The sequence below is a fragment of the Trifolium pratense genome, linkage group LG4, assembly GCF_020283565.1.
Source record: "Trifolium pratense cultivar HEN17-A07 linkage group LG4, ARS_RC_1.1, whole genome shotgun sequence".
NCBI classification, from domain to species: Eukaryota; Viridiplantae; Streptophyta; class Magnoliopsida; order Fabales; family Fabaceae; genus Trifolium; species Trifolium pratense.
Genome location: NC_060062.1, coordinates 9,481,924 through 9,490,149, shown reverse-complemented (window position 1 = coordinate 9,490,149; position 8,226 = coordinate 9,481,924).

Below are 8,226 nucleotides of genomic sequence, written 5' to 3'. Positions count from 1 at the left end.
CTGAACGAAACAAACATCACATCAACACGAGAGATTTATAATACGTCATACAAAACAACGACGTCCCACTTAGGCGACAAAAACAAATCTCAATCCGCCCCCTTTAAAATGTAGATGACTTTACCTTTCGGTAGTAGTAAATTAGGTTTAAACAACATTTTTATAAAAACAAGGCAATTCTTCTACCGTTTCTATATATGAATTATCCCGAAGACAAAAGTAATATTACGTTGATAACTTTAAATATTGTTCGCAAATTGCAATCTATGAGTTTTTATCACCAAATGATAAGAAAAGGACCAAATCTATAATTTTTGTTGTTTAAGGTGAATTCTTTGGTCACATATATTTAAAGATGTACAGATACATTTGTTGAAGTGGACAATTGTGATAGGTTCACAAGTAATATTTATAAATTTTTTTATATTAAATATTATTTGTGGACCTATTAAATTGTCAACTAAGTAGTATACCAATACATGTCCAAATAAGATATATATCAGAGTATTCATTAATAAATTGACTAATTCCAAATGATTTCTCACTAGATCCAATTTCTTTTTTATTTTTTATTTTATTTTCTTCTACTTTTTTCTTTAACAAATCTTTCTCTACTAAGCTTGTCCTTTTAGACTTCTTCTTTTCGCGTCCTTGAGTCTTGCACCCGGCCCTCGGCCTTTTTATTATATCCCCTTGTAACATAGGATGCAAGTGTATAAATAGTAAAATATGGGGAAAAAAACAATTGACATCCTAGAATTCGAACTAGTTCGCATCCTAATATGCGAATTTTATAAAGTATAATATTTTTTTTATCTCTCACCCTTCCTTTGCCCTTGTTTTACAAGGTTCACTATTTAAGCAGCCAACTCAGTTCGCATCCTATAAGATTCGAACTGTTTTTTATTCCTCGGATTTCACGCCCCCAAAATTTTCTACTTAAGTAGCGAGATGGACATTTTTCAAATTTACTGGAAGAGCGCGAGAACAACCAGAGGCACAAAAAGAAGAAGTTGTCTTTTATAGTAGTTTATAGAAACAAAAGGCCCAATAAAAGCCCAAAATTAAGCAAACACGACAAAGCGAAAATTGCTATTTTGGCCCCCCGGTATTGCCTACAGCCCCCCCGTTCTGACTAAATTACCCATCAAAGTGTTTTGGATTTTAGAATACGAAATTGCACAATTTTGGTACTTAACATCCGAAGTGCACTTTTTGTAGAATCCTACACGTTTTGAAAGGAATTCATTATGCTTCTTCACCTAATTTGCAAAACACACAAATAGTATGCTTCTTCTTCCACTTAGTAACAAGGAAAAACGAAGGAACAACAAGAAGAATACACAAAGCGTTGATGGATTGATCTATGTGGTTTATGAGGATATGGGTCTGTCATGAAATTTTGCTCTCCCTGCTTTTTCTGCTGTCATGCCACGAGTTTTGTTGTGTTGGTTGGGCTTGTTTTTTGGATCATGAGTTTTGCTCTGTTATTAGAAGCAAGGGAAGGAGTTGGACTTGGATTATATTTTGAGCTTGTATTGATAATTATGTATTTAGGTTCTTGTTCGAAATTGACGATGAGTCTCTCTTACTAGTGCCTTCTTTGATGCAGTTGGATTGTAAAGGAATTTGTAATGGTAGTTAAGACATTGTTTGGTTGCTACAGATTGTTTGGAGTCTCTCTTGTTTAAATCCAGTGACTGGGAATCATATCATGCTATTTGGATGGTCTTGTTGTAATTTGGTGATTCCTTCACAATAATTATTATTTTTTTTTTTATATTGGTTCCTAGTTTTTTTTTTTTTTTTTTTTTTTATTTATCGAAAAGATGAACTTTTGATCACTTATTTTACATGGAACATGATTTTTAGTTCCTTCATTTTAAAATCCAGATTTTTAGTCCCGTTCTAAATCTAAAAATTGTGAATTCTAGTCACATTTTCAAATAAGAAGGAAAAAGGAATTGGCCCAAAAATACCATTATTAAGGTTAAAACACTGCATTATAAACATAATCCAGATTTTGAAATAAGGGTCTAAAACATTGTTTCATATAAAGTACTAAGTAGGATAAAAAAATGCATCTAGATTTATATTTATATCCGTGAGTTTTTTTTATTTATTTTTTCTTATCAAATAACTATTGATTATTCGACTCACATACTTTAAATATGGTGAAATGAGAAATTCCAAATTCAAATACAAGACCCTTAAAATCAATGTTCTTGACAACTTTTTTTTTATGGAAATAATGTTCATTATAACTACCAATTGAACTTCAGTTACGAGACTTTTATAATCTTCTTTTTATTTAGCGTTTACAACTTTATTGTAAAATTTAATCGATTATTTACAAATATTGATTTGTTATAACAATTATATTGGCATAAACAAACATGATTTTTTTTTCTTTTCACGCCCCCTATTGTTTCTCGCGTGCCTGACGAAATTATCAAAATGCTACGCTAAGATCCTAGGGTTCGAACAAGTTTCACATCCTAGGATTAAAATGTTGATAAAATGAGTCAGTGTTGTACCACTTCCCTTTCCTCACACTTCATAAAACTTTTTCCAAAAAACAACGTTCGAACCCTATATTTTGAACATATAATTGGGGAAAATATTTAACATGAAGCAAATTGAATATGTTTATTACAAGATAAAGCTACTATACCAACAAAAAAAAAAAAAGACACTCCAGAGCTTGCGTTCGATTAGTCACAACATTCTCAATCTTGCTGGTTCTAAAATGCCTCTCGTTGGCACTCTAAGTCATCATCATCATCATCATCATCATCAAAGAACAACGATGAGAACGTTATGACTAATTGACAACAGACAATGTGACTATTTACTAGCAAAATATTGAAAGTAATAATAAACAGAAGAAAATAATTGCGAGAAGAGAGGAGAGAAGGATGCATGATTGAAAATGAAGAAAATATTTCCCTTTATAAACTTCAATGAGGCATACAATTGGCCAAAAATTGCACTACGTCTCTGGTGGCTAATAAGAATTGGCCACTGTCCAAGACAATTTAATCGCGATAACCGTTCAAAATTGTGACTACAAATCACTCTCTAATTTTAGAATGCGAATTGTGTTCAAAATCTAAGACGCGGACATTGTTTTTCTAGAATTTGTGTTTTTTCAACGCTTGAATCTTACAATCGAACTAGACATTTTTGACAATCCTTGGGCGTCTAAGAAACACAATAAGAAGCACTCAATAAATATTTCGATTTTGGGCTTTTATACATTGTATATTGCTATGAGCCTTTCAAGAATGAGTTCTTCTTTTCGCGCCCTCTACGTTTCTCACGCACCCTCTAATTTTAGAAAGCGAACTCTGTTCACATCCTACGTAGCGAGTGGCAAATTTTTTGTGACCTAACCTCAATGTCTGCACCCACCACACCCCTTAGTTGAGAATTTGGAAAAACTACGTTTGCACCCTAGGAGGAGAACACTCCTTTTTTTTTGTTGGAGGGGTAGAGGGGATTCGTCTATGCAGTGATGTTATATGCTTGTAATAATACTTGGATAATTTTTTTTCTTGATAATTAATACATTTTGTATGGATAATGCTTTTTGAATTTGGGTTAATCTATAACTAATGTATTAATATTCTGCATATTTATGCTATTGGCTTAAATATGTGATTAGTCCCTGCACTTGTATCATATTTTGGTATTAGTCCCTGCACTTTTTTTTGTTTGGTTTTGGTCCTTGCACTTTAAAAAAGATTTGCTTTAGGTCCCTAATGTTAGTCAACTGTTAAAAAAATGTGAAAAGTAATGGAGTGCGATGTGGCCAAATCATTTCATGCCACGTGGCCCAATAAAAGGGTTATTTTTTAAATGCAAATAAATAAAATAATTAAAGGGGCGATGGTGAAGAGTAAAGACATAAAACACAACAAATTTTTTTTTCTTTCCTTTTTAATCTTACTGTTACACTTACACTTGTTATTATTTTTTTGTAAGATATTATTATTATTAAGTACTAACGGTCAACTAGAGCGTGTTTTGCGTCTGTCTGTGTTTATTATGCAAACTTATGTAAAAATAAGAGTTTAAAAAATACGCACCGTCAGTGTAAATTAATTTTACACTGACAACCAATAAGAATGAATCATTCTTCCACATCATATTAAGAAAGTAGGGTTTAGTAGGGTGATGTGGCGAAAAACATGATTAGTATTGGTTGACAATGTAAAATTATTTTACACTGTCAGTGAATTTTTTTTTCTCAAATAATAATTATAGTAACTAGCGGGCCATGCTTTATGTAAAAAAAAGAAGATATGTCTTATGCTGTGAAGCGCCGATACTCTAAAAATGGTGAAGTATCGTGTCCGATACGTACTCGATACCGATACTCGTCTGATACTCCGATATTATGAAGTGTAACAGAAATTAGATAATAATAATATTAATTTCTGATACTTCTCCGATACTATGAAGTACTTTTCCGATATAATGTAATAAACATAATCAATTTAATTATTTTATTTAATTGAATATAAAAAATAATCCTTTTACAGTGCCACATGGCATGAAATGATTGGGCCACATGACACTCGGTTACTGTTCACGTTTTTTTTTAAAAGTTGGCTAACGGTAGGGACCTAAAGCAAATCTTTTTTAAAGTGCAAGGACCAAAACCAAACAAAATAAAGTGTAAGGACCAATACCAAAATATGATACAAGTGCAGGGACTAATAACATATTTAAGCCTATGCTATTTTACGTATAATTGCATATTTATTTCTGCATGATTATGCACTTAAATTTTCCAAAATAGGTTCAGTAAAGCGCAAAAAATAGGTTTAGTAACGCGCAAAAAAACATCTTCTGCCCAGTTTTGGTATGGGCTGTGTTCGCACCCTAGATAACGAACAACTACAACGTTCATAGCACATGAAGTGAACAATGAAGGCTTTCATTTTCTAACCTGCGAACCATTCTGCTCCAAATTACTACCAGATACACAAACGAAAACATAAATGAAAGAGAAATGAAATGGTGGACAAATTGAATGTACAATTTTTTATTAAAAATTAGATAGAAAAATTACATCATTTAAATATTACATCTAACATCTCGACTTCTAATTAAATATAACAATATTCTCAACTTCTAATTAAATATAAAGTAAAGGCCTAAATGACCTTTACGCTGAAAATTTTGACGGCGAAAACAAAGATATAAATATCGGCCAAACTAGGATTCTCCTCATACAAATTTTCATGTGTTAAATGGAAGAGTTTGGCATGCAAGTCCCACTTGTTTTTCAATTACTACCACCTACTGGTTTAGTAGATGGGACAGTCTCATTTGTGTTCAGGAAAGTCCCACATGCCTAGCTCCAGTAACCAACTTGATAGCACATGTTTCGGTTAGTCATATCATTTTCAATTTGGACACAAAAATTCCCTCGACGATTATCATATCGCTCCCAACCATGGTGACAAAACAACACCGGTGGAATCAATATGAATAACCGACGACGAACTATGCAGCTGTTTACACGAAACTAACTAAAATAAAAACAACAAATTAAAATGTATAAAGAAAATGCAAGAATGACCGAATGAGGGAGAATGATAGAGAGATTGGTGTGTATTTTTTTACTACCGACACTGCGTTTGCAAAGTAGCATGTGAATGGTGTTTTACATTTTTTGCCATTTTATATACTCGTACTCTAGATAGAGAGAGCGGTAAAATTGAAAGGCCAAAGGAGCGTGAGAGACACGAAGACACGAAAAGAAGGACTCTTGAAGAATAATCTCGGTCCATTGCTAGTGACTGCAACAATAGTCATAGGTGAGGTATCATCTCTCAATGTTTATATACAATGGGGCCTTCTATGGTACAATAGAAAGATTATGATGTACCAGTACATTAAAATGTATTAACCAATAGTAATTATGCTGTAAAAATGAACTTTGACTTATATTTGTAGATTTAACTCCACAAAACAATTGCATTTTACACTTTTCACCACCTAATTTTCTTGTTGATGATTTTGTTCTTCATCAAAACTAATTTCAAACTCTCCACATTCATACCCCTGATTATCTTTGCCTTTATGATCAAATGGTTCCGATACGCCTCTCTCTGCCGACCAGATCCTCCAGCATGGCGGCGACGCCAAGAACCTTCAACTCCATAAGTTTGATGGTTACGATTTTCACTTTTGGACTTTTGAATTCCTTTTCTTCATTTAGATGTGAGATTTTCTTCTGGAATTTTGAATTCATTCGTAAGTTCAAATTGAAACTCAATTTTGAATTTCTATAAGTTTAGATGTGCGATTTATAAGTTTATTTTCCTCTCTTTTCTCTTGATTCTATTTTTTTACAATTTCCATTCCTTTTCAAATTGAAACTCAATTTCTATTTATTCATTTTCAATTAAGTTGTTGCAGATCAAATTAAAACCTAATTTTGTATCCCAGGAAAATAGGTTGTTGAAGGTATTTGCCCAAAAGAAGAATTCATGACAAGTGCTCTAATAAATAAATTGATATATATGAAGGTTTAGAGAAGAAGAATTAGGCAGGTAAGGCACCCAGACAAAAACAGAAAACAACAATCAAGAAACAAAACCACCATAGAAAATAACAAACCCCACATCTACTAAAAACATATCAGAGGAAGGAACGAAACTGGGAGAACGAACAACCAGAGAATGATCTCTAAGAGAGAAAAGATGGAAGAAAGGTTTGGATGAAACTCACAAATTATTGAAGAAGAGGTTTTGAATGTTGATCGTGAAACAATAGTTAGGTTTAGTAGGAGATGAGTTTGTATACATAAGTGTACCGGTACTACTAATTTAGTTGACTTTTAAAATATAACATATAAATAATGATGTGGATAAATGTTAAGTTTCTATTGGTTGAATTGTCTATTATATCTGTACATAAAGTTTTGACAAAACTACGGTAGAATTTTCCAAATACAATATATTCAATATCTATTTTAAAGGTTTTTAAGTATGTTTATCCAAAATATAGCAGCATCCATTATTTTCGGTCGTTCGCTTACAAAGCAAAAGTTGACTTGTTTTTCATGAGATAATTTATTTATTTTTGCTGAATATTCATGACTCAATGACTCATGAGATAACTGTTCCACTTAATTATTTTTTTGGTCAAATGTGCCACTTAATATTTAATTATACATTATCTTTTTTTTAAAAAAAGTATACATTATCAAAATAAATTTACATATGTGAAGAGATATATATTCATTTTACTTTTTTTTTTTCTTCTAATGTTTTCATTTTTCCTGTTAACGAGTCAATGATGTTGATACATACATGGACTACCACGAACCGTGGTATTTTTATTTTATTTTTTGAATTGCAATAAATCATGATTGAAAAGCCACTAGGTTTGGTCTAGTGGTGAGGAGTTTGAGTAGTACGTTATAGATTTTGGGTTCGATTCCCAACTCATTATAAACAAAAAATAAAATAAAATCATGATTAAAAATATTCGAGATAATATCTAATTGTATACCATAAATAAATTATACATGCAAAATTCTCTTCAAATTAATTTTTCAAGTTAACTAAGAGATTAAACTCAAGTTGTTAATAAACTCTTTAAGATGAATCGTTCAAAATAACTCGAGTTTGATTTTTTATAGAGATAATTTTTAGTCTAGTTTTACTTATCTTATAGCTGAATAATAAATTACAGATCTTCCTTTTCCTGCAAAGCAGAGAGTTAACTATATAAAAAAAATTCTCTAAGTTGTAACATTTTACTTTATGATTCAACCCATTCTTTAAAAATGTTGATCCACTTATGACACCCATTTAAAGTTTAAATAAATGTTAGACTTTTTCTTTTCGCCACCCCAAGTCTCAAGTACTCCCTCTAATTATTTTAAAAATCTTCACTGAGTTTTACAACTCGAACGTGTAAAAATACTTGTTCAAGTATTAGAATCCGAATAAGGTTAAAAATAACAATAAGAGGGACAAATAATTAGAGGGAGTAAAACTATGAAATTAGAGGGAAACTATGAAATTTTAGATATTTATGGAGAGCGTTTTGAATAAGGTTAAAAATAACATTAATATATGTGAATAAGTGTAAAACTATGAGGTTAAATTCGAATCCAAATAAGTGTAAAACTATGAAATTTTAGATATTTATGGAGAGCGTTTCGAAACAATATATGTGAATATATAGAGCACATAGTTA